This window comes from Canis lupus, chromosome 12 (genome assembly GCF_048164855.1).
Source record: "Canis lupus baileyi chromosome 12, mCanLup2.hap1, whole genome shotgun sequence".
Taxonomy (NCBI): Eukaryota; Metazoa; Chordata; class Mammalia; order Carnivora; family Canidae; genus Canis; species Canis lupus.
In genome coordinates, this window is record NC_132849.1 from 32,084,994 (window position 1) to 32,112,982 (window position 27,989).

Here is a 27,989-nt window from a genome sequence, read left to right on the forward strand (position 1 = left end):
TTAGACGTCCAGACAGTTCATTTAGCCGTTGATTTGTTGAGTATATGAACTTCAATTTGGGCTTTCAAACCAGTTCCAACTGATTTGACAGAAGCATGGAGACTTCTGCTTTCAATTTAAAGACTATGATCAAAGAAATGGTGAATGAGATTTTATTTGCAGCCCTGGTTTTCTCAAGGACCGTTAGCTATGATCTGATGCATTTATTGTTCTTCAAGGAAGAGTAAAGTAAGACTAATTTAGCAGGAATACCTGTGGCTAGAATATAAAGAGGACTTTCTGTGTCATCTCAGGAATTTTCATCAATTAAGAGGAAGTGAAACAATGAAAATTAATGCTCCATTAATATGCTTCCACCAATTGCAGAAACTCTGCCAATCGGAAAAATTATTATTTTAATCTTTGTCAATTTTGTCATTCAAATATGCTAACAAAGGTCATAAAGGGAAAAGCTGTAAGAATTTACACAAATACAGCATTGACTACCAAGATTACTTTGAGTCATGTTAATTTATTGTGCCAAGGACTATAGGGTATTTTTCATTTAGTTATTAGTCAGTGCTGTTATTAAGGGGCATGTCTCAGATCTACACGAGATAAAATTGCCTCAGGTGATACTTCAGAAGCTGTAAGTTAGAAATGTGTTCACTGAAGAGAAACACTCCATTAAAAATATATATATGTACATATATATATACACATCTTTTCAATATCCCTACTCCTTATAAATATCAAAGATATTGATAATATTACTGTAGATGCAAGGAACAGACTGAGCTATATTTAATGGCTTAGCATTCTAAGGTCACTGAGATTTTTAGAATTAGAATATCAGGCCTCTGTACTCTAGGATAAACACAAGTTTAATGCAAAGCTTTAAGCAGTTCAATTGATGTGCTTATTCAGAATATTTACATTATTCAATCTATGGCTCAGGAATTTATTTCTAACTACAACAGAATTAATAGAATATCATTTTAAAGCTTATTGATAACTTCATTCTTCTTCTCTCTGCACTGTGGAAGTCATGAAAAACAATTGCATCAAAAGGAAAAGGAAAATAAGAAGAATGGAAATGTTCATACTTTAAAAGGAAATCTAGCCTGAACTGATATCAAAGAGGTTTATGACCAAAAGTCCAGATTAATCAAAATCATTGTCTCTTTTGCTCACGTCTACTTAAATTTTACATTTTGCTATATTCTATAAGGCAGAGAAAGGTAACATAACCTCTGAACAATGTATTATGGGAAATTATGTTCTAAGTCAGGATACAAATTATCATCTGGGAATATGCATTCAGATTAATGCCAAAAAAATGTTTAAATAAAAGCCAAATTTTAATATATCTTCTGTGAACAGAAGAGTGTCATGACAAGATTTTCATGGGAAAGATGCAATGGAAGGACAGGAATTAGTTTGATGCTTTTTTTTTTTTAAGATTTTGTTTATTTATTCATGAAAGACACAGAGAGATTGAGAGAATGGCAGAGACATAGGCAAAGGGAGAAGCAGGCTCCATGCAGGAAGCCCCATGCAGGACTTGATCCTGGGACTCGGGATCATGTCCTGAGCCAAAGGCAAATGCTCAACCACTAAGCCACCCAGGTGTCCCTAGTTTGATGCTTCTTTTAAGTGTCCTGGCAGGACATGATGAGGACTTAAACTAAATAAAGTGAGAGTGTGAGGAAGATATGAAAGGGTTAATTTGGGGTCAAAGAAAAAGAATCTCCTGATTTTGATGGTTGAATATAGAAAAATAAAAGGAAAAAAAAGTCATAGATAACTAGATGTTTCTGGATTGAAGTGTTGCTATTTCCCAGGGAGGACACTAGAAAGTAAAGAGAAAATGGATTTGAAGTATCTGACTTATTCTAAAGTTTCTGATGCCACTTAGATTCACAATCTGGTGAATTAATAATTTTTTTTCACTAAGAATCTACAGATATAAGGGTAGATGGGTGGCTCATCAGTTAAGTGTCTGCCTTTGGCTCAGGTCGTGAACCCAGGGTCCTGGTATTGAGCCCCATGTTGGGCTCCCTGCTCAGCAGGGAGTCTGCTTCTCCCTCTACCCATCCCCCCACTTGTGTTTTCTCTCTCTCTCTCAAATAAATAAATAAAAATATTCAAAAAAAATAATCTACATATATATTACTCATATTCACAGATGATTTTGCAAGTTTTCTAAATATAAGGTCAATATAAAAAAATTAAATGCCTTTCACATGCCAGCACAATTTATAAAAATGAGTTTAACAAATGTACTATTTATAGCAGCATCAGTAAAATCAAATATGCAGGAATAAATTGAACAAAAGTTATCGAGACGTTCAACTAAATATGACATCACTACTGAGATTAATTAAAGAATACCTAAATAAATGGAGGATATACCATGTTCATAGATTGGACAAATAATTATTATAAGACAACAATTTCCAAAAGCTGCTTATAGATTCATTGCAATGCTATTCAGAATTATGAGACTTTTTTTTCCTCATAGAAATTAATAATCTTTTTCTAAAATTTATACAGAAATTCAAGGAATCAGGAATAACAAGAAATCTAATGGAAATCAATGTGGAATCAATATGGAAAAAAGGTTGAACCTTTACCTCTATTTTGTATATCACACACACACAAATATCAGTTGCAGTTGGATGGTAGGAAAAAGGTGAAGAATTTATAAAACAAAACTTCTATAAAGTAACAAATGTAATTATTCATATATTTATTGAAGGCAAAGATTTTGTATACAGTAGACAAAAAGCAATAACATTAAAGGAAAAGATGGATGAATTGCACTGAGTAAAATTAACAACTTCCCTTCATCAAAAGACACCATTAAGATAGTAAAAATACAAACCATAGAGTGGGAAGATATATTTGCTGAACACACTTGAAAAAGTACTTGCAGTAAATTTAAGGAATTTCAACAAATCCATATGAGAAAAACAACTCAATTTTTTTAAATGGGCAAAATTCTTGAGTACGCACATTACTAAGAAAGGAAATGCAGAGATGCAGCTGACTGGATTTGTTGTCTTTCTTACTTCACATGTAGATCTCAAATTATTTGACATAAGGAGAGACTGAAATGTTCAATAACGTCTTTTCCTCAAACATGACAAATGCAAAAGGATGTTCTTTGTCACAATTCCTAACACAAAGCTGCACCATCTTTATGGCAGCAATACAGCGTCAGTTCCTAAATAACTGGTTTTCTTCTCACTTGCTAATAGTAACACCAATGACAACCAATATAAATAATAATAGAAAAAACAGTTATACTTTATTGAATAGTTACTATATGCAAAACACTCTAATAAGAATTCTAAATCACTATCTCATTTCATTCAATTAATAAGCATACAAGATAGATACTATTATTATGATCCCTCTCTTACTGAAGAGAAAGTTAGAACTGAAAATGTTAAATAATTTTCCCCAAACCAAAGCATTAATGGAACAGGGAGTTCAGATTCAAATTGCCTACCTATGGAGATCATGCTCTTGAGCTCTACACAATATAATCATGAATTAGGGATCCCTGGGTGGCGCAGCGGTTTGGCGCCTGCCTTTGGCCCAGGGCGCGATCCTGGAGACCCGGGATCGAATCCCACGTCGGGCTCCCGGTGCATGGAGCCTGCTTCTCCCTCTGCCTGTGTCTCTGCCTCTCTCTCTCTCTCTGTGACTATCATGAATAAATAAATAAAATATTAAAAAATATATATATATATATAATCATGAATTATAGTAAATTCCCCTGCAGCAGATTTAGCACCACTTTTCCTAATCAGTGAATCCAAATGGGAATCCAAATTGGTAGTTTTTCTGGTCTTAGAGATCCACTGAAAGACTGATGTATAAAGTATAAACTGCCTCAGTCAGTTAAGCATCTGCCTTTAGCTCAGGCCCTGATCCCAGGGTCTTAGGATGGAGCCCCTCCTTCCCTGCTCAGCAAGGAGTCTACTTCTCCGACTCTTTCTGTCTCTCTTCCACCTCATGCACTCTCTCTATCTCTCTTTCTCTTTCTCTCTCTTACTCTGTTTCTCAAATAAAATCTTAGAGAAAAAAATATTGGCTTCACTATTTTGGCTTTATCTTTTTTTTTAATTTTATTTATTTTTCATCAAAGACACAGAGAAAGGAAAAGTCATAGGCAGAGGGAAAAGCAGTCTCCCCAAGGGGAGCCAAAGGAAGACACTCAACCACTGAGCCACCCAGGTGCCCCTATTTTGGCTTTATTTTATGCGTGTCTTAAGTGGAGATTATGTTTGTAGCATTGTGAGTTTACATTTTCAGATGGAAGAGAAAGGGAGTCTTCTTATAAGCTCTGAATGGAAAAACTCTGGAGAAGGATTCAGGTCCTTGTCAACCCCTGTCAACCCATTCTCAGGGCAGAGTTTGCTTCCAGAAAATTTCCAGAAATACCAGACAGACTAGAAACAATACCCACGAGTTTATCAAACTCCTCTATTACTGGTGACATTATAAACAAGCAAAACAGGTAGATATGCCCATTCTAAAACTCACTGAGCTCAATACAGTGTGCTTAGACAAGATATATGGAGATTAAGTAGATGCATGATCTGCTGATAAGGTTGATAAAAATGATAATTAAGCCATTGATTTTTGCAATCCTAATTTTTGTTTTGGATCGTTATATCTCACAAATCCAAAAAAGCATGAGATTTTGTTGTTGTTGTTGTTTTGTGAATTGATCAGTGGTAAAGGTAAACTTTGAACTGGTTTTTTGTTAGGTTTAGTTGGCTTATGATGTGTGGTTGTTTGTGATAGCTGATCACAGCTTTTTACTCTACTAGGGTGATTTTGGTGTTTCCTCAACTATTTGAAATAGTAACTATTCTACCACTTTTACTTGTGCCTAAAGAAAAAAAATGTTTGTATTCTACTAAATAGGAATATATGTCAAAGATCAAATTTATATTTTAAAAAATCCAGACAAATGTCAAAATGTCTACATTTCAAAAACAGGTTAGGGCTAATTTTGAAATCCTTGTCTCTAGTTATTACAAAATGAATGCCATATAAAATTGAAATCTTCTGTCTCAGCCATGGGTAAATGATTTTTATAAGCTTTAATGTAGTTTAAGGAAATAATTCATGGATAAGCAATAAGGGCAAGTTTGTCCTAGCTCTGGTATACAATTGATTTTGTATTTTCTTAGAAAGTTTTTATTTTATTTTATTTTATTTTATTTTATTTTATTTGTAGAATGGGTTATACAAAATTTATTCGACCAACTTCTCAGATTGATAGATGAAAATAAAAGAAGTATTAGGTACAAAATTTTTCATAAAAAATGATTGCTAAATGATGCATGTTTTACTCCTAATCCTTTTAACTATTATTATTGTTATTAGTACTTAGTAGTTTTCTAAGTTATCTATTACCCTTCATTTTAAGTCTATTCAATTCATAGTACATCATGCTGAGATATATATAGTCTTCCCAAAGAACAGTTATCCCTTGTGTTGGTTCCAAATAATCACAAAAGAAGTTTAGACATGCTGTAGACTGTCTTTCCCTTTTCTCTAGGGGTTGCTACAAAATTTTATCATATATCTATAACCTTTTTTCTTCCTTTAAATTCTTTATTCAGGAAAAAAAAAAGTCTTATCCTTTTCTTTAGAGAGAAAATTAATATAATCAACATGAGACCCTGTAACTTGCTTGTCTCTCCCCTCCCCTAAGAGCACATACATTACATTCCTATTTCAGAGGAAGCCATGTATCTTCTCCTCTCCAACTGCTAACTCAACCTATATACTCAGTCATCCCTCTCAGATTCCCCAGGCCCTTGATTCAAGCATTTTCTTTAATCTTGTGCCTTCAAACTTTACTTTTCTGTGATTCCATTCTTTTCTGTCTGTAGGTTGTTCCAACTGCCTTCATCCTTAAAAAGTTCCTTACCTCGCACTCAAGACATCAACATCTGTTATTCTTTTCCTTCACTGACACATTACTTAAGCTAAGCCTCTAATTATTTTTCATTTCTTCAGCTTTTCCACTCATCATTTCAATTTAGATTTTCCATTAATTTTGAAATCAGCCTCGGTAAGATTCCCCAGTGAACTAAAAATCATGCATCCAATGACTCATTTCACTGCTTACTAACTAGACCCCTCTTGAGCATCTAACACTGCTGATCTCATTCTTTACACTCTCTCCTCCTTTGATATATAGGAAACTAATATTTTCTGATTTTCCTTCTATTTTGGTCTAATAACTGGTGTCCACTCCTTTATCATTCTTTTAAATGTGATATTTTTCATGGAGCTCTCAATTACCCATTCTCCTCTTCATCTACATATGCTTCCTTGCTCTGTTAAATGTCTACCGACAAGGCTTCATTTTCTCACAGGCATTCACGTCTAATAAGTATTTTTTGTCATGAGAATGCATCTCCACTGTCTTTCCAAATCCACAGTCTCCCTGATTTCACTCTACCTTTAAGGGTCTGATTCAAACTCCTTCAGCTCCAGTAGGTGTCCCTCACTTCTTCCTCTCCCTCCTGAGATATCCCATATTGTACTTTTTTGGTCCAGTTTGTGGTGCAATGAGAACATTGCCTTCAGGTAGCATACACTCCAAATCTCCACAAATAAAGCAAGGTAAAAAGTAATGCACCACAGTCTAAAAGGGTCTCCTGTTTCTCTTCTTTCATTCAGATTCCTTTGCCTTTGTTTTGCTCTTGAAATTAAAGAACAGGGCAGCCCCGCTGGCTCAGCGGTTTAGCGCCACCTTCAGCCCAGGGCCTGATCCTGGAGACCGGGGATAGAGTCCCGCGTTGGGCTCCCTGCATGGAGCCTGCTTCTCCCTCTGCCTCTGTCTCTGCCTCTCTCTCTCTCTCTCTCTCTCTCTGTCTCTCATGAATAAATAAATAAATAAAATCTCAAAAAAAAAAAAGAAATTAAAGAACATTTCCCAGCAACATGTCAGCCAGTTGTCCCTTTTCCCTTGGCGTATACATATCAGAAAGCCATAAATGAGAGGGGCTAGATATGCTGTAAAAACTTTATGTCTAAGTGGATTATCCAATATTTATGCTATGTATTATCTACCGTGTCATTATTTTTGCAGTTGAAAAGCAGCAATTTGGGTTTAAATGGAGGAAGGAACCCTGTCACCTCACTTTGCTTGATCAGAGAAATTTTATGGAAGCTGTTGCATTTATATGCAACTATAAAAATATTTCCAGAATGAAACTTGCATCTGAAGTTTATCTCCTATACCTCCCTTCCAGTGAAGTGAGCTCAGTGTGTGTGTATTATTATCAAAGCCCCTCCATTAACTGTTAGAATCTAAAATGAGGTTATTCTGAGTACAGGACAAGGCTAAAGTTGTAAGAATTCCTAGACTGAGTATTGATACTAAAAATAGAGCCTAATGATCTATAAGATCCTTTTCAATTTTAATATTCATTTTCATGCATTTAACAAGTGGTTATAGAGAAATTACTATACAAAAGATTGTGAAAAGTATGTGGGAGATTGTTTTAGACTTCATCCAAAATACTGTGATAATGTCAGTCCCTGCCAACAAATATTTAGGGAATATATACAGAAAAAAATGAGTTCTCGTTTCTTTATTTTACAGGCTATATGAAAGTTAAGGATGTTTGATATTATAGAAATTTATTTCAGAATAATAAGAGTTTAGCTGATATAGTTGAGACCAGCGATTACTGACACCATAGTTAGATTTATTTTATTTATATTTTTCAACTTCATTTAGGTATAATTGACAATTAAAAGTAGTATATATTTGGGACCTCTGAGTGGCTCAGTGAGTTAAAAATCTGCCTTTGGCTCAGTTCATGATCTCAGGGTCCTGGGATTGAGTTGCTTATTGGGCTCTCTGCTCAGTGTGGAGACTGCTTCTCCCTCTCCCTCTGCTCCTCCTACCCCAACCTTGTGTTCTCTGTCTCTCAAATAAATAAATAAAATCTTTTTTAAAAATGTATAATATTTAAGATATATAATTTGGTTATTTGATATATGTATACATTTGGAATGATTGTCACAATCAAGCTAACAACACATCAGTCACCTTACATAGTTAACTTTTTTGTGTGTGAATGGTAAGAATACTTAAGATCTACTCTCAGCAAATTTCAAGTATACAGTACATTATTAACTATAGTCACAGAGCTATACATTAGCTCCCCAAAACTTATTAATCTTATAACTGAAAGTTTGTATCCTTTGACCAACATCTCATGTCTCCCATTCCCTAGCCCCTGATAACCATCATTCTATTCTGTGCTTTTATGAGTAGACATATAAATGAGATTCCACATATAAATGAGATCATATAGTATTTGTCTTTCTCTTTCTGGCTTATTTCACTTGAAATAATGTCTTTCGGGTTAATTCATGTTGTTGCAAATGAGAAGCTTTCCTTCGTTTTTAAGGCTGAATCATATTCCATTACATGTAGTGACCACGTTTTGTTTCCATATTTTGGCTGTTGTGAATAATGCTGCAATGAACTTGATGGGGCAGATACCTCTTCAAGATGAAGAGGTATCTTCAAGTGATTTCAGTTCATTTGGGTATATACCCAAAAATGATCTAATTTTAAATATTTGATCAACCTCCAGAATGTTTTCCATAATGAGTATATCAATTTATATTCCCACCAACACTGCACAATGGTTCTCTTTTCTCCAAACCCTCACCAGGATTTGTTACCTCTTTTCTTTGTGTGCAGTTAGTATTAGCAATGTGAATGGGTTCAGGAGGAAGACAAAGGTAAAAAATACAAAATGACTAGATACAGGAAAGATTGTTGGGGCACGTTATAATCTAAAACAGGTAAATTAAAATGAAGAGTCTGAAAAAAATGAAGTAATTTCCCACCTCTGCAAAATGAATCATGTAAATTAAGATGATGCAAAGTCCTCACTCAAAGGCCAAAAGTATTTCCCCAGATATTCTGACTGGGCTAAGACTGGTTGATTCAGTCATTCAACAGACATTTGTTAAGAATCTTCTGTATTCTAATTACTGTTTTATCTGCTCAAGTTATATCAGTGAATATGATAAAGTTCTGCAATTTCCTGTGGCTTATATTCTAGCAGGGGAATGGGGAACATAATAAGCAACAAGCCTGATAATAAGGAAATTTTATGGTACGTTGGAGGATGAAAAACATTATAGGAAAAGATCGCAGAACAGGTTAAGGCAAATCAGGAGTTTTGTGCCATATTAAACCATATTAAATTAAATGGTCAGAGTAGATTCATTAGAGGAGGTGAGTTTGAGCAAATACTTGAAGGAAGTGAGTCAGTAAGCCAAACTATCATCAGTTGCCAGTCAGAATGTATTTCTAAGCTGTTTTAAGAAGCTTGGCCATTAAACATGCTCAGAAGAGCTTTGCCCTTGGAAATAAGCAGACTTGATTCCAGGTATGTATTCCTCTTCATATATGGGCAGTCACATGGCTCAAACCATTTAAATCCTATAGCTCAATTTTCTATTTATTTATTTATTTATTTATTTATTTATTTATTTATTTATGATAGTCACACAGAGAGAGAGAGACAGGCAGAGACACAGGCAGAGGGAGAAGCAGGCTCCATGCACCGGGAGCCCGACGTGGGACTCGATCCCGGGTCTCCAGGATCGCGCCCTGGGCCAAAGGCAGGCGCCAAAGCGCTGCGCCACCCAGGGATCCCAGCTCAATTTTCTTATCTGTAAAATGAATTTTGCAATATTAATACAATATTATTACAGAAAAAAGCTTCTCATTCAACAAGTGAATTTTAAAATAAATTTAGATTTGCAGAAAAGTTGCAAAGATAGTAGAGTTCCCATATGTTCTATATCCACTTTTTCCTATTATCAACATCTTACATTAATATCTTATATTTGTCACAATTAATTAACCAATATAAATGCATTATTATTTACCCAAATCTGTGCTTTATTCATAATTCCCTTAGTTTTTACCCAGTGTTCTTTTGCTATCAAAAGATCCCATCTAGGACACTAAATTACATTTAGGCTCATGCACTCTGAGGCTCCTCCTGGCTGTGACAGTTTTGTTTGTTTGTTTTGTTTTTGGTTTGTTTTGTTTTTTTTTGTTTTGTTTTGTTTTTCAGATTTTCCTTACTTTCATGACCTTAACAGTTTTGAGGAGTAATGATTAGGTCCTTTGTAGAACATACTTTTGTGAATACCTGATGTTTTAGATTGAGATTATGGATTTTGGGGAGGAAGACCATAGAAGCGAAGTGCTGTTCTCAGCAAGTCATACCAAAGGCCTGTGTTAGCAACAGGACTTATAAACTGTTGACTAAAAGCCTGGATCACCTGACTGAAGTAGTGTTTGTCCTGTTTCTCCAAAAGCTTCACACTTCAAAGCAGGTTTCTTAGAGACCAGGAAACCAAAATCTGGGCTCACATCACTTGATTACATTTGTTGAGTTTACCTCCTGGGTCAGGAAGTCTATATCTATTAAATGGTATTGCAGAATCTATTTTGTGCTCCATTGTTCTTATAGGCATCAATTTCAGAAAGCAACACAACTCTATTATGAAAGAAAGTAATTTCTAATTTGTTTTCCCTAAGATGAATTTTATGGGAAGAACAAGAGTTTTACCATGTACTTCCTTGTTTCTATATATAAGTCATATAGAATTTTGTCATATTTTGCTTCAATTCTACTTTAACACAAGGGGGAATAACATGTCTCTTTTAACTTGCAACATGTCAGATGTATATGTTGCTTCAGAATGTAATTGAACTACTGTCCAGCAAGTTCTGTTTGGGAATTGGAAATACATTTCCTAGTGACAAGAGCATATTTCAACTGAAGCAGGAAGTTGGTTATAAGGCCTTAGGTTATATTTCAGAAAATGAAAAGCAAACCAATCAAACAGAAGGATAGGCAGGCATCGCAGGCTATTCAAAGCCTTCATCTCTTTCTAATTTCGCTTTCATGATTCCCACAGAGTAAATTATATTGCTCAAAATGAAACGAGGCCCTGCATGTTCATTCTCTTGTTCTTTTGTATATGTTTCAAAAGACACCAGATCCAAAGCAAGCCCAAATTTTAGAACCACACTGTCAATGCTAGTGATAAAGACATTTGCATTGTGTATTGCTTTTTTTTTTTTTTAGCAGTTCATTTCAGTCAGAAGCAGTCCTGGGAGGGCACAGAGTGGCAGCTTGGGTTGGTTTATTATAGAGTGGTTCGTGATTTTGATCTGTAAAAGTGCAGCAAGCAGCTGATATAGCTGCCGGTCTACTGCAGGAGGCCAGCTGTCCCTCTAGGGAGAGATCTGATTCCTGCCCAGAGAAGCACATTTATCCTTGGATTGCCCTCTATTGCTCTGTGCCCAGGGTCCCTTCTGCCATACACTTTCTCATTAATCCAGAACTTTGATTCTATGAGATGTAAACCCCAAAGAGTTTGTGGAAATTGACACAACTTTGAAAAAGAAAACACAGTATTCTATAGCCAAAGAGATATATTTCCAGTCATGGAATATTAGAGGAATTTTTTTTTTTTACTTTTTTTTCCTCAGATGATTCTGTCCACATTTTTCAAACTGCTAAACATAGTATGACCCTGGGAAGCTATAAACTATTTTATTGCCAAGACATTCTGATATTTAGCTGTATTTGTTAAGTTTACTCTGTTAGTATTATACATAACTACCCCTCCCTTTTTCCATAACTCAGTCAGAGCTGCCATCATTGGAAGCTCTGAATATAGCATATTGGTTAGAAAGAGGGAAAAGGGAATAATTCATAGTAGGAGGAGAATATTTTTCCTTTAATATTACTTTTTAAAAATAGTACATGGGGTTCCTTTAAATAACTGATGTTAACTGTATACATGAACAGAACTCCTGTCTTCCTTTCCCTATTTTTCCAAATCCATGTTTTTTATACCCACATTATTTAACTGTCATCAAATTCTATATCTTTCTTCCCAGGTTATTTCATTTAATTCACCTTTCTTATTTATTTAACCACTCTGAATATCCTTTATAAAGTAATGGGTAAAATACCCTATATGAATTATGGGAGAGTCCTCAAGAAATAAGTAGTTGAATCAATTTGTTGGCAGACAGCCCATGTATATGGGACTAAACACTAAAACATGTTAGCAGAGGTATGTGTTCTAGTTACATAGGACCTACAACAAAGATAATCGACATATGTTTAACAGCATACTATTGTATTGCATGGAAATTAACATAAATGAGAAATAGTTAATCTAGTGTCTATATTTAATATTTCTTATGCTAGACCAAAGCATACTTTTCTCACCACTCTGCATCCTTCCCAGTAATGTATAAGTGACACACACTGAAATATGAATTCCCCAAAGTCAACTAACATCCTCTTCATAGAATGTCCTCAGGTCTTAGCATGGTGTCTGGTTTAAGGGAATCTCACAATAAATTGAATGAGTAAATCTACTTACCTATCTTTCCATGTCTTTGGTTTTTTTTTAAAGATTTTATTTATTTATTTATTAATAAGAGACAGAGAGAGAGAGAGAGAGAGAGAGAGGCAGAGACACAGGCAGAGGGAGAAGCAGGCTCCACGCAGGGAGCCCGATGTGGGACGCGATCCCTGGACTCCAGGATCAGGCCCTGGGCTGAAGGCGGCGCTAAACCACTGAGCCACCCGGGCTGCCTTCTCCATGTCTTTGACAGTTGTCCATGAAAACATAATGTATAAGCCTCACTTCAGATTGCCTTACTGACCAACCGAGATGGTCATCCAAACCCAGTTCTGGACTTGTTTTTGAGTGCTTTACTTGTGGCTTGCATTGGCCTAATAGTCAAGTCTACAGAGTTGCGATAAGTAACTGTCCATGTTCACCAGGAGCTAACAGTATAGTGGGGAAGGTGGATAAGACAAGAAACAATGTGGAATGGCTGGTTCATATATTCCCAATGACAGAATAAAGAGGCTGGAAAATGATTCTTAGAAATTTTATTATCTTTGAAGTAATGGATTTTTAAGCAGACCACGTCAGGAAACACTTAGTAAAAGGTAAGTGGTCTAACACTCCAAGAGCCATAATTGTCTGTACTCATAACTTTAGCCAATGCTAAGAATTCCAATAATGGCCTTTCTAGCTTCTTTCTATCCCAGAGGCTCTCAACCTTATCTGCTTATGAAAACCATCTGAAAAGCATATAAAAATTTGTATAATTAAAATATAAATGCCATATTTTAAGCCTTTTCTGTCTTTTACACAATGGTGCTTTTTATTTATTGTTTTCAAAGAAGCATCTAAACCCTTGGATTTGCATATTCTTATCCAAAGGTATTCACATTTAAATGGGTTTTTGAAAATGATTAAAATGACATTCTTCACCTACAGTAGTTTGTACAAATTTGTGGCCAATTAACTCTGAATGTCAGCAGTATGACTATGGGAAAAGGGAACATCATAGATTAAAACTCTTATAAAAAATTTAAACCAAATTATGAATTTGTACCATGATTTAACTGTATCTTTCTTGCACAGTGATTCATTCCTTTATTTGTACAGTAGCTCCGTCAAATGTTGCTGTGAATTGATATTATAATCTATAAAGTGCTTGTAACCAGAAAAAAAATTTGGTATAGACTGAAAGTTCAGGCATCATTTTTTAAAAAGAAGCATCCCCAGGCAATTGTAATGTTCAATTATGGTTGAAATCATGGTTCTGTTTCTTTTCTTTCTTCTTCAGCTTGAAATAACCAGGCATCAGAAATTCAGACAGGAGGCTACCAATGGATGGCTAATACTGAAAGCTGTTTTATTATTGTAGTGCTGTAAGAACTCATGTTAGTTTATAGTTCACCCATGTGCTGGTCTGAAACACATTAGTGATGTTCTATTCCCTCCATTAGCTTAGGAGGTCTTGGCAAAGACCCTCTAGCACTGCCAAGCAAGCGAGGTCCAAATTTTACATTGATCTTTGATCTGATTTTAGAGCTGAGGTAGGAAAAGAGAACAGAAAATATAAGAACCCTAGGGATAGTGGAACTGGAAGTGAATATGGAGAGAGGGATGGAGAAAGACAGACATGAAAATAACTTGAAGTTACAAATCCCTTTTCATCTTCATTTTGCCATCATATTAACATGGATCTCAGAGGAGTGGACCAAAAATGTTTCTCCCCAAATCTGGAGAAATAATCTAATGTGGAAGTGATAGATCTTTCCATGAAAACCTAAATTTGTTCTTTATATTTATGTTTGCTTTGTTTGTTAGCTACTACACATAAGAGAAATCATATGATATTTATTTTTGTCTTCACCTTCTGGATCCCTATAATGCAGATGTTATCATGGTTGATGATGTCATAGAGTTCCCTTAACCTATTCTTTTTTATTCTTTTTTTCTTTTTTGCTATTCAATTTGGTTGCTTCTCATAACCCTGTCTTCCAGATCATTGCATCCTCTATTTTGTTGTTCATTCCCTCCAATGTATTTTTCATTTTAGTTATTGTATTCTTCAGCTCTGATTGGTTCTTTTTTAGTTTTTTTTAATCTCTTTATTAATGTTCTCACTGAGTTAATCCACTCTTTATTCAAGTCTAGTGAATATCTTTATGACCATTACTTTGAACCCTTTATCAGGTATATTATATTACTTATCATCATTTCATTTAGTTCTTTTTCTGTGATTTTTGTCTTGTGCTTTCATTTGAGACATATTCATTTATCTCCTCATTTTTTCTCTGTGTGTTTCTATGTATTAAGTAGGTCAGCTATGTCTCCTGATCTTGAAGGTAGTGGCCTTGTGTGCTGTAGAGTGCATACCTGCCCCTCTGCCACCATCACCAAAACTAGTGCTCCAAGGATTTCCCCTGTGTGAATGCTGTGTGCCCTACTGTTTTGACTGAGCTACAATTGCTGTGAGCATACTGATGAGTGGGGCTGGCCTTCTGCCCAGCCAGCTACAACAATCTGGTTTGCCTACTGAGGACATACTGGGCAGAGTTTGTTCCCCACATTGTTGAGAGGCCCGGCTGCAACTATCATAGGCTTGCTGGTGGGTGGCACTGGCACTCCATCTAGCTATCTGCAATTAGCCTCTGCCACAGATGGAGGCACACCAAAGAGCAGGGCTTACAATCTGCACAGCCAGCAAAGAGGCCTGGCTATAGCAACTGCAGGTGTGCTGATGTGTGGGGTTATCTTTCCCCCTTCTCAGGGGAAGAGTCACTGGATTGGCACCAGCTGGGGTTGTCTGTCAGATGTGGGAGTGCAAGAGCCACTTTCGATGGACATCTTCAGAGGTGGGCATGTTGTGTGGAGCAGGTTATGTGGTGCTAGTAGGATGGAAAGTGTTAAAAATTGGCTCCCAAGAGTATCTAGCTATCCAGGCTGGGAAGGAGCAAGAAAAATGGTGCTTGACAGCACTTTTGTTCTTTGAGAAATCTCTTGCACATCCCTGCCCCTTTGGCACACATTTCAAGATTAGTTAGTAGATCTCCTTCATGTATACCCTAGTTGGTTTTTAAACTGCTGCTTCTGTGCTGTGTCTAAGGCCAAGTTTTTAGTGTGCTGGCTCTTTAAGGGCAGGGACCCAGTTTCCTGTCACCCTCCAGCTCTCCCTGCTTTTAACCCTGCTTATTTTTTAATTTTTTTTAAAGATTTTTATTCATTTATGAGAGAGAGGGAGAGAGAGGCAGAGACAAAGGCAGAGGGAGAAGCAGGCTCCATACAGGAAGCCCGATGTGGGACGCCATTCCGGGACTCCAGGATCATGCCCGGGGCCAAAAGCAGTTACTAAACCATTGAGCCACCCAGGGATCCCTAAACCCTGCTGGTTTTTAAAGGCAGACATAATGGGAACTCCTACTTTGCTATATTACACTTTGCTTCTTTTTATTGTCTCTTCATAGTTTTTTTGTTCCCTGAGTTGAGGCCTTAACTGACTAGTAAACATAGTATGATTTTTGTATGTCTCAATTGGGCAAGACCAATAGATAAAAACAATTTTTTACTTTCAGACCATAACAAAGGTGATAGTGGAAGTTACTTTCAAAAGCTTTGTAATAAATTCTTTAAATATACTAGGGACAGGCATTCCATCTCTTGTATAATTCAGAATTATATCTAGATCCAGAAACATAAAGTTCTACTCTAGTAAGCTGAGAGCACCTTAATTTCTTGAGTAACAAGATGTTTGGAGTTGGACTCCAAAGTGACTGCAAATGTCTAGAGACTTAGTCTCTTATTTCATGTTTAACTATCTTTTTTTTTTTAAGCATATGACCTTTGGTCTCATGATCAGAAGATTACTGCTGCTCCTACGGCATTATGTCTACTTTCCTAGGATAAGGAAGCAAAGAGTAAGGAGATAAACCCAAAGTTCCATGCCAGCGGAGTTTATCCCTTTATGTCTTTCCCAGAAGCCCACCCAGAAGTTTTCTAAAACATTTCACTATCTATCTTGATCATATGTCCACCAGTACTTGCAAGGAAGACCAGTATGAACTAAATTGGTCAGACTAATCCATCACCCAATTTCTCTTATTCACCTCTCCCCAACTTCCTTTGTTCCTAAATGCAAATATCTGGAATGAAATTAAGAAGACCAGTACAAGCCACAAAGCTTAAAGTCAGTGTCAAGATTGTTGATATTCACTTCAGAAACCACAGGCTTATGACAGGGTTGGATAAGTGAAGCATCACTTCAGACATGGAATAGAGGAACTGACATTTTCCTCTTAAAAGTGCTGAGAGGATATTTTAAAACTTCAGGCTTTTAAATAACAGAGTAGTTGTTTTAACTTCAGCTTACAGAGTTCTTGCTAAGAATTGTGCCACTAGATGCTCTCTCAGAAAAAATAGAAGTAACTTCAGAGAAAGAAACACTTAGGATTTTATCTTCAAATTATCTCAGGATCTAGATAGCAATTTGTGTTGCCAGATTAATATGGGAAGACATTTTGGTGGCAGTGTTGCTTTTCTTATATTATCAACTACCAATTCCACATATCAATGTGTGAGCTTCGATATTTGATGCTTCATCTAAGAATATCAGGCAGGGGTATTATTTCTATAGGTGTACAGTGAATACATTTATTAATGCTGAATTGAAATACTTAAAAGAATAAGTGTGTCCATCTTATACATAAATAATACATACTAGTTTTAAAATCCACTCACTTTTTTAAATAAATATTTGAATCTCCATTAGGAGTTGCAGTTTCCAACCTAATTATTGAGTTTTCCTTGGTATATAACCACATGCATATAAACACATATAAAAAAAATAAAGTTCTCTGTTTTCCTTATTAAACCAGTCTTGATTACTCACCAATAGTGATAACAATTAAAACACAACACACACACACACACACACATACACACACACCCATGGACAAAACCTCACATGCCTATCATTATTTCAAAGAGTAGTTAAGTTTACTTCGCCGATTCTCTGATCAAGGAGAATAGAACTTTCATTTCACTTTGATGTTAACTACAGTTGAAGAATCTAAAATATTATAAAGAAAGACAAATTCACAAAAATTAATTTATTTGTAAAAAAAGTTCCTGGAATTTCTTTTAGAAAACAGATTCAAATTTTACTTAATGGTTCTAATTTGAATACAGCAACAGTTTGATGAATATTTAGATCTTGGGAAGTATGGTGGAACATATTTATCAAAAGGGTTTCAGTTAATTCATCACCTTGTATTTTGTGTTATGACCTTCACATTTAAAATAATCATGACCTGCTGTCCGAGATCTGTGTTGTGTTGTAATTTGTCAGTAGAAATGATACATGAGTTGTTTATATACTCTGAGGAAAGATATTCTTTGTTTGAGGGTCAAAATGTTGACTATGATCACTTTACTGTTAATTTATAGAAACATTTACTTTTTGTTTAAAAAAACATAATTTTTTAAAATTAGGGCCACAAATCTGCATTCTGTCCATACCTAATTGTCTAGTGCTCCTACAGAATTAACCTCTCCTAAAATAAGTCATCAAAGTAGAATAGCTAGAGTTGTTTTCTTTTTATAAGATCTTATTTATTTATTTATTTATTTATTTATTTATTTATTTATTTGAGAGAGAAAGAAAGTGTGTGTGAGGGAGAGAGCATGAGTGAGGGGGAGGGAGAGAGAGAAGCAGACTCCCCGCTGAGCAGGGAGCCTCAAGTGGGACTTGAACCCAGAATCCTGGATCATGAGCTGAGCTGAAGGCAGGCACTTAACCGAATGAGCCACCCAGGTGCCTTTTTAGGTGTTGTTTAACACTTTTGCAACTAATTTTTGTATTGGTAGTAGTCCATCATAGTCAATACTTAGAATGTTCATTAGAGATTTTACCTTGAAACTATTCTTTAATATCACAAATACCAATATGTAATCTAACTTAGACAAAGTAAATCCCCTTTTCTAAGATCAACTGGTCTTCAGTAATGGTACCAAGACCATTCATTGGGAGGGAATTGTCTTTAGTGCTGGGACAAATGGATATCCAGATGTAAAAGAACGAAGTTCACATCACATATAACTCAAAATGAGTCAAAATGTAAATTTAAGAGCTGCAACCATAAGTATATGTATTTCAAAATTTTCTACTTTGTAATAAAATCATAAGGTAATGGTGCTGTTTAGAGAACAGTTTTCACTTAGAAAAAAAAAATTCGTTCACCATTTTGATCCCTCAAAAGGAGAATAAAATTTTTGGCACAGATATCTCTGTGATGTCCTCAGAAAGCTGAAAGTTAAGCTGAAAAGTGTCAAAACATATAATTAAGCAGAACGTTTACAACTTTGTTTCTTCTTTCCAACAGCCTGAGATAGGTTTTATTTCCGATTAAACAATAATTGATTCTAATTATTTTCTCTGTTTTTGAGTTATAAAAACAGGGAAAAGTTATTTGAAATTGCTAGTAGCACTGTTGTGATAAATAATTATTTCAAGTTCTTTTTTTTAAGATTTATTCATGAGAGACAGATTGAGAGAGAGAGAGAGAGAGAGAGAGGAAGAGACACAGGAGAGAGAGAGAAGCAGGCTCCATGCAGGGAGCCCGACATGGGACTCAATCCCAGGTCTCCAGGATAACGCCCTGGGCTGAAGAAGGTGCTAAACCGCTGAGCCACCCGGGCTACCCTCGAGTTCTTAAATGTAAAACTAGAATGATTATTATTTTATAGTTTCTACTTCAACAAAAACATATGTCCCCCATATATACTATCATATCATAGGAATGTGTATGTTATCTTGATTCATACTAATACCAAAGCCTGTCATTCAATTATATACTATACTAAGATTTATATATATATATATACTAATATATATACTAATATATATATATCCATATGAGCATAGATATATCAAATGTCTGTATATATATATAGATATATATATATTATTTTTCCATTATATTTTTATTTCTCCACCTTGGATATTTAATCTAGATGTTTAAACTTTTACAAAAACTATTACATAATATGTAACACATGTGTTTCATACATCTTTTGTATGATGCTTAAGGGATAAATTGATCTACCACATGCTTGCTGAAAGACTAGGCATTTTTACATATAGAACTAAATAATTTTATAATAAAATCACTATATTCCCTTTGTGTATGCTTTGTAATTTCTGCCTGCAGCAAAACTTATAGTAGAGGAGGTTTCCATTGGACAAGTCTCTCCTTTATTTTAGAAGGATTATACCTATTTTTAAAAAATCTGATATTAGAGTTACTCTTTCTCATTCTTTTTTTTTTTCCGCTCTTTCTCATTCTTTAGAGATCTTTCAAGATATTTATTTCTCCCATTTCAGTTCTTGCTCTCCCTTTCTCTCCCTCTCCCCTTCCTTCCATCTCTTTTTTCATCACTACCTATCATGCATTAAGAATTGTACTAGATGCTAAGAATGAAAATAATCAAAACAAAGTTTCAAACCCCAAAGAACTGTCAGTCTATAAAGAGAACAAAGAAGCAAAATGAACAGTACAGTGTAGGTTAAATTACAGGTAGAGTGAGTTCTAGATGTGCTAAAGAGAACATCCCAACTCTTCTCAGGGTATCCCATGTTATTTGGTTGAGAAGATGATACCAGAGAGATAGTCTAAAGAGTAAATAGATCCTCAAGGGAGAGGGAGCATTTTTAATTGGAAAAATGCAAATTGTTTGATAAGGCTCTAGTTTCATGCATATACACATTTTCATTTTACTGTTCTCACTACTTTGGCCACCAGAAAATCCACAGAAGATTTTCTAATGGCAACATCATCACCAAGATAATTTTCTCTGTGTATTGATTTGAGCCTACTCTTTGTTTTAATCAGAAGCAAATTATTTAAAAGGTTTTAAATCTACTCAAATGTGGATTTATCCTTTTTTCATATTAGATTTAGCTGTCCAAAGTTTTTATGGTTGTTTCCATGAGTCATAGCTCTCCTCATTTTTCTCATGCATTTGTTTTCTCTCATAGGGGAGCACCTAAGGGGAATTGATTTTCTCATATCTACATGATAATTTAAGAAAGAAAATGGGATTAAATATAGATATGATAGTTCCTAGGTTTGGAGACTATTGCATATCCCATTGCATTGCATTTCTTGTTATCTATCTCCTTTTTACCATTTATACCACTGCACACATCACCAGTAATGAATCAACCTGCTCTGGAAACATTTACACCCTCAACAAAATATTACACAGAAGAACCCTCAACAAAATATTACACAGAAGAATGCAGTTTTCCTTAATTTTTAAAAATTTAAACATCTAATTATTTGTGTTTTAATCCTAACATTTGATTAAATCAACAGAAGTCCCTATATACTTCCTGATTCAACATGAGAAGTGGTATTTCACTATTGTTTCCTGATATGTCTTGAAACAGAGTAAAGAGATCAGAAGGAACTCTAAACTTCCAAATCTCTTGTGCTTCAACATTAGAATATGCTCCATGGATTTGAAGCCTTTCTGAAAGGGCTAATTCTGTAGTCAAGTTACTTTCAATTCTGCTTTCACTACTGCACAAAACGGCACAGATATATCTTCTCTCCAGGAGAGACATTGATGTGTTTACAGATTCTTTAATATAGAGACACTGAATAGGAAAAAAAAAACAACATAATTATATTGCTTATGGTTCATCCTCCTTTCCCTGTCTTCCAGGGTTGGAGAAATACTCTATAAAAGGAAGTTCAGAGTAACAGCCACCAGATTGAACCAGACTGTACTGTGGGAGCAAATATAAAGTAATAAACACACACAAAGATCAATTCTCTACATTGCTATAGAGAATTGATCACGATTCTATTTGTATTTATTTGAGAGGTTAAAGGCTAGGAGCTATTTGAATACATTTGGAAAGTCCTCAGAAGTAGTTGGAAATAATGTTAGTAAACTGTACTACAGTTTCTTCATTTCTATAAAAGTGGACATATTCTGATGCATGAAGTGTCACATTGAATTTAGCTGCTTAAAATATTAAAACTAGTCCTAGCACATTCTGGTCTTATTATTTCTGTAGACCTATGACACAATGCTTAATTTATTAATTTTTTTTGAGATAGAAAAGTATAATACAATAATAAAGACTGTGAGTTTTGGAACCATACAAATAGGAGTTTGAAATCATCTCCCATTTACTGGCTGTATGACACTAGGCAAGTTACTTTGTCCACCAGAGGCTTTATCTTTTTATCTGGAAAATGAAAATAGTAATAGAATATATGGAATATATATGACAATTAAGTGAGTTAGTGATAAAAAAAGCATTTAATGAAGGAGTTGACAACTCAAATGCCAAAAAATAAATAAATGGTAGCATTTAATTAGGCAGATATTGAATAGTTATGCTGTAGCCTTTCAGATAGGGGTTTCATTTCTTGTACACAGAGTACTTGGAAGAGTAACTGGATATATGAGCTTTTTCAATAACAAAGATACTATTTATACTGATTAGTATTGCAATGTACTATTAACATCATAGACTGAAGGGAGAAATGGTTCTTTTAATGTATCTTTGGGATCAGTTTAGGTGATTATATAGGATGTATCTACTACCACTTTTTTTACTTGTAGTAGTAATAAACCTACAGTAGAGAACCTCCTGTAATCCTTCCCATTTGTAAGATTTTAATTGTTCATTTTTGTAGAAATGATTATAAGAGAAATTCAGTTCCAGTCAATCTACTCAGTTTTGTTAGTTAATATGCAGTCTTCACCTGCAGTAAAGAAGGTGACTGAGCTACTGGTAAGCTAATATTTTATCAGAACCATATACCAACTGCTCCTTTTATAGAGAGAATGAAAAATGAATGGACACGGAAACATATTACCAATAAAAGAACAAGAAATGTCTCAAGAAACCAATCTTAATGAACCAGATCTTATACACAGGTCAAAATAATGATCTTATCATATAGAAAGGTTAAAATAAAGGTCAGGAAAGCAATGCATAAACAAAGTAGGAATTTCAACAAAGATATAGAAACTGGTTAAAAAACACCAAAATAAATCGTAGAGCTGAAGAGTACAATAACTGAACTGAAAAATTCAAGGGTTCAATAGCAAACTAGATCAAGAAGAAAAAGATCAGCAAACTCAAGGAAAGGGTAGTGTAATTCATCCAATAAGTGGACCAAAAAGAAAAAGGAATGAAAACGAGTGAAAGTAGCATAAGGGATTTAGGGGACTTCATCAGCAGATCAGTATATGCATCATAAAGTTCCCAAGAGAAGAAGAGAGAGACAAAGGGGATGAAAGCATAATAAAAGAAATAATGACTGGAAACCTCCTTAAACTGGACAAAGAAACAGAAATCCAGATCCAGGAAACCCAAAGAATGTAAAAAAGATGACTCCAAAGATACTACATTTATATCCTGAAATAGGCTACTGTCATTTTAAGATGTTTTATCTAAACATTACAGTAAACACTAAGCAAAAAACCTATAGTAGACTCACAAAAGGAGCAGAATCAAGAGTCCAGAGGTAAGCTCATGCATATATGATCAATTGATTTTTTTAAAATTTTTATTTATTTATAATAGTCACACACAGAGAGAGAGAGAGAAAGAGAGAGGCAGAGACATAGGCAGAGAGAGAAGCAGGCTCCATGCTCCGGGAGCCCAACGTGGGACTCAATCCCGGGTCTCCAGGATCACACCCTGGGCCAAAGGCAGGCGCTAAACTGCTGCGTCACCCAGGGATCCCTGATCAATTGATTTTTGACGAAGGAACCAAGCATATACAATGGAGAAAGGATAGCTTCTTTAATAAATGATGTTGGGAAACTGGACTTGTATTATATCCTATATACAAATATCAACTAAAATGGGTTAAAGATTTGAATGTAAGATCTGAAGCCATAAAACTCATAGAGGAAAACATAGGGGGTAAGCTCCTTGATGTCTTGACAATGCTTATTTGGATTTGACACCAAAAGCAAAGGCAACAAAACCAAAAATCAACAAGTGGAGCTACATCAAACTAAGGACCTTCTGCACTGCAAAGGAAACCATCACCAAAATGAGCAGGCATTTTATGAAATGGCAGAAAATATTTGCAAACCACATATATGACAAGGGGTTAATATCCAAAATATGGGAGGAACTCACACAATTACAGAAGACATACAAATGGCCAACAGGTACATGACAAGATGCTCAACATCACTAGTATTAGGGAAATGCAAATTAAAGGAACAGTGTGTTATCACCTCATACCTTTAGGATGTCTGTTATCAAAAAGATAAGAGATAATGCTTTTGAGGATATGGAGAAAAGGGAACCTTTGTACGCCATTGTTGGGAATGTAAACTGGCGAAGTCATTATAGAGGTTCTTCAAGAAATTAAAATAAAAAGACTATATGCATCACTAATTTCCCTTTAGGTATATATTCAAAGGAAACAAAATTACTATCTCAAAATGGTATCTGTACTCCCATGTTCACAACAGCATTATTCTCAACAGCCAAGATCTGGAACCAACCTAAATGTCTGCCGATAGATAACTGGACAAATATAATATGGTATATCTATACACGATTGAATATTATTCAGCCTTAAAAATTAAAGAAGTTCTATCATTTGTAACAACATGAATGTACCTGGAGGGCATCATGCTAAACAAAATAAGCCAGATAGAGAAAGACAAATACTTCACTTACAGCTGGAATCTTTGTTGCCAGGGACTGGGGTTAAGGGAAAGAGGGAGGCTGGTTAAAAGGTACAAACTTTCCATTATCAAATGAATAAAGCCTGAGAATCTAATATATAGCATGGTGTGTATAGTTGATAATGTAAAATTGAAACTTGCTAAGAGAATAGAACTTAAATACGTTCATTAAAAAATAAAAATAAAAATGAGATGATAGCTGTGTTCATTAACTCAATGCTCCGTGTCTTTTCACAATGTATATGCATATCAAATCATCATGGTTTATATATTATTACAATTTCATTTATCATTTCTCAGTAAAGCTGTAAAAAAATTAAAACATGAACATTTTGTACACTTAAGTCCATACGTTTTTATATGTGCAGCATTTGCCTCTGTTTACTGATTCTTAGAATTGTGGTAATACATGTTTATCCTGCTGCTTTTCCCTTTTCTGTTTGGTATGCTTTTTTTCTTCTTTTTTTTAAAAACAATCAATCTACTTCCACTTAGTCTATTTCTTTTGAGGTTGCTGACTAACTCTTGGTATGCTTCTACTCCACACCATGTTTGAAATCATTATATTATTATTGATAGCATCAGAACAACAAGTGACATATGTTTGGATGAGATTAATAGCCATGCAGCTGGAAGATTAGATTGCCAAACCATGCACTCAAGTTAAGAGTCTGTATTTATAACTGTTTAATATTGGCAGAATTTTTTCAGAGAGTCCAAAATCTGCTCTGGAGTTCAGAGGTTGATATGAGCCTGTCCCTGTGAAATGATGCTGGTGATATAAATTAGGAATATGCTTGGTGACTCTGATGTATAGAACCAAATACAAAACAAGGTAGGAGCTTACTTTAATCATGACCTTTGAAAATTTCTGAGTGATAGTGTGGGAGGCTTTTTTAGGAATGGAATTGGAACAAGATGTGCTTCTTCCCATGAGTAAACTGTGAGATCAGGTTTTTAAAATTGTTTTTAATTACGATTTCTGTGCCCAGTCCTTGAAGGTGCCAGTCAAGCTGAAAAGCAATGTTGTTTATTTCATTGTCAGGACGAAAGTATGATGGAAAAGAGGGTTCCCAACATGCTCTGGAACCAATTTAAACATTCTGAGGAAAAAACTTTCCCCACTTGATACTTAGGTAAAATAATTTCTTTGAGTGAATTTTGAGTTCAGGTCTTCTCAAAGGAATTTCTGTTATAGTTATTTATACTTTTATTTAACATATTTAACAATAAGCACAATAGGAAATTTGTTTTTCAGGCCACTATTTTTTAACCAAAAAAGTTAATTTTTTGTTTCATAGTTTACAGATTTTGAAACCTAAGAATTTTTTCTCATTTATACATTTTTTCTTTAATTTTTTGAGTTTTTTTTAAATTAAGCCAGTTACAAAAGAAAAAAAAATAAGTAGAGGAGAATTATGTCTGCCAATGGACACAAATGAGATTTGGCTACCAGGTTCTAAGTTTTATATAATAGTGATAATTTTAAATTGGCAATATAATTTTTTATTTACACATGATATCAAGAATGTATGAGGAACAGAACAAATAAAAAAGCAAAACAAGTAGGAGAAGAGACAATGGATATGTTTTTGCCTATAAGTTTTATTAAAAAATGGATAGAGTAGCTTATGAAAACCAAGCAATATTGAACTGGTATGTCAAAATTATTCAAACTCTTGAAGATACATGGAACTTTCTGGAAAATGGCTTTAGTAACTTCAGAGATCCACATTAGTTAAGTCTATCATATTTGGGTTCTTATTTTAAAAATCCTTCAAATGATCTGGAGAAATTTGAAATCATTTGTTAAACATTTTCATAAAATAGTCCCCTGTCAATATAAGGCACAGTTCTTTAAAGAATTTTATTATGTATATTTATTAGTTAATAAAAATTAATATACAGCCATATTCTAAAATGCACTTTTTTTTTTACTTTTTAATATTTCTAAAACAGAATGCATTCCACAACTACAATGAGACAGCTACTCATAGTTTAATGATTCAAGTTATGTGCCTTGATGATTCTGTGCATGTTGAGTTTAATTGTCATCTAAAAGTTTTCAAAAATTATTATCCTGTAATTGGACATTGAAAGAAAAAGACATTGTGCAATCAGCAGGGCACAAAAGCAGGGTGGCACAGCACAAGTCCAGTAAAGTGAAGCATTAAGTTATCTTTGGAAGAATGACTTCAATTCCTTATTTTCTTGCAAAGCAACAAAATATATTACACATCTTAAGGAAACAAGATATCCCCAAGCAAATGAAGTTGTGGTACTGTTATCTTTTAAAATTCTTATCAAATACCAAGTAATGCAACTCATGACAGCTGAAAAGATATGAATACATTAGAGTAGGTTAAAGAAATTCCAAAGTGACAAGCATCTATTGTGACCAATTTATGTATTATTCCAGGCTCTTTAAAAAGCATGTGTCTTAGGATTTTTTCCAACAGCATATTTTTCTTAAGTAATGTTACATAAAATGGTAATGTTATGAGTGGTTTCATCTTAGAGTCTTTATGAAATGTGAGGTATTATAGTAAGCCAAATATTTATAAATGATATGTATGTACTACTTTCCTGTGTTGTATGAACTGTTTTAATAGTCTTTATCAATTATTTATGTGACATCTATATAACAGTATTTTATGCACACACATTCATGTTTTCTATCTGAATGACCCATGGATATTGCTCATTTCCTGCAGTTCATACACCATATGTTGGAGAACATTTATGTAATCAAATTCCCTCTAGCATGAAAGTTTTATTTACTCATGTACTAATTCATTACTTTTTTTTTTTCCTCTGAGTAATTCTAATGCCCAACATGGGACTCAAAGTCATGATTCTGAGATCAAGAGTCATATGTTCTATCAACTGATCCAGCCAAGCACCCCTTCATTACTTTTTATTAAATTACCAGATTTGGATTCTTAAAAAGAATAGTGCAATAAATTATTATTTATATGCCTACATGTACAGGATAGTATGGGATCTATTACATCCTGGATTTCTCTCTCCCCCCACATCCTGTTTTCAATTGTCAACACAATAAGGGCTAAGAGTAGCAGATACTGACAGATCTTAGCTTTTTGCCTAGCTAGGACATATCCTAGGTCAAACAAAACTATTTTCCCCAAGTTTATAAGCCTTTCCAGGGAGTATGGCTACCACCTCATGTAGAAATACAAAGATCTAGCTCCCATACCTCAATTTGGAATAATGCCAAAGGACCATCCCACCTCCATCAGGACCTAGACTATGGCTTCAGTTGTTGTGGATCTGCTTCTCTCTATGCTCAATTCTGCCTTTCTCACTTTCTTACAGGTGTTACCTCCTGATAAACTTGAATACAACTTCATATCTCAGAATCTGATTCCAGGTAAACCCAACCTAAGATAGTATATTATATTTCTGATTCTCAATGTGGAAAGAACACTGTTCATGGAATTTTGAATGCCAATTTATCTATATATTTTTAAATAAATTGTATTTGTAATAGAACAGTACCATGAGTTAAATAAAGTAAGAAAATTAGGAAGTGGTATTATTAAGGCAGGCTGATCTGTGATTTAAAAAAGAAAATTAGCCTGCTAGATAAAAACTCACACCCTACAGAAGTTCATTTTCTTATCATGAAAAAATAGTAAATGGATCTTATTGTGGTGATTCAGTGTTCCTCTCATAGTACAGTTCACCTAGGGCATTGTCACAACTTACATCCTGAGGACAACAGAATGGAAAAGAGAGTGGAAAGTGGGTAATACTCCTTAAATGCTGTAGCCTAAAAATTACATACATCACTTCTG

At 34.7% G+C, this 27,989-nt stretch overlaps 1 long non-coding RNA gene across 1 annotated transcript in view; it reads left to right on the forward strand.

Moving 5' to 3' along the window:
* Positions 1-27,546, forward strand: part of LOC140601463 (uncharacterized) — a 660,248-nt gene extending 632,702 nt beyond the window's left edge. Inside the window, exon 10 of the long non-coding RNA XR_012004462.1 lies at positions 27,508-27,546. This is a non-coding gene — a long non-coding RNA (uncharacterized lncRNA). The remainder of the gene's footprint in view (positions 1-27,507) is intronic.
* The last annotated feature ends 443 nt before the right edge of the window (positions 27,547-27,989 follow it).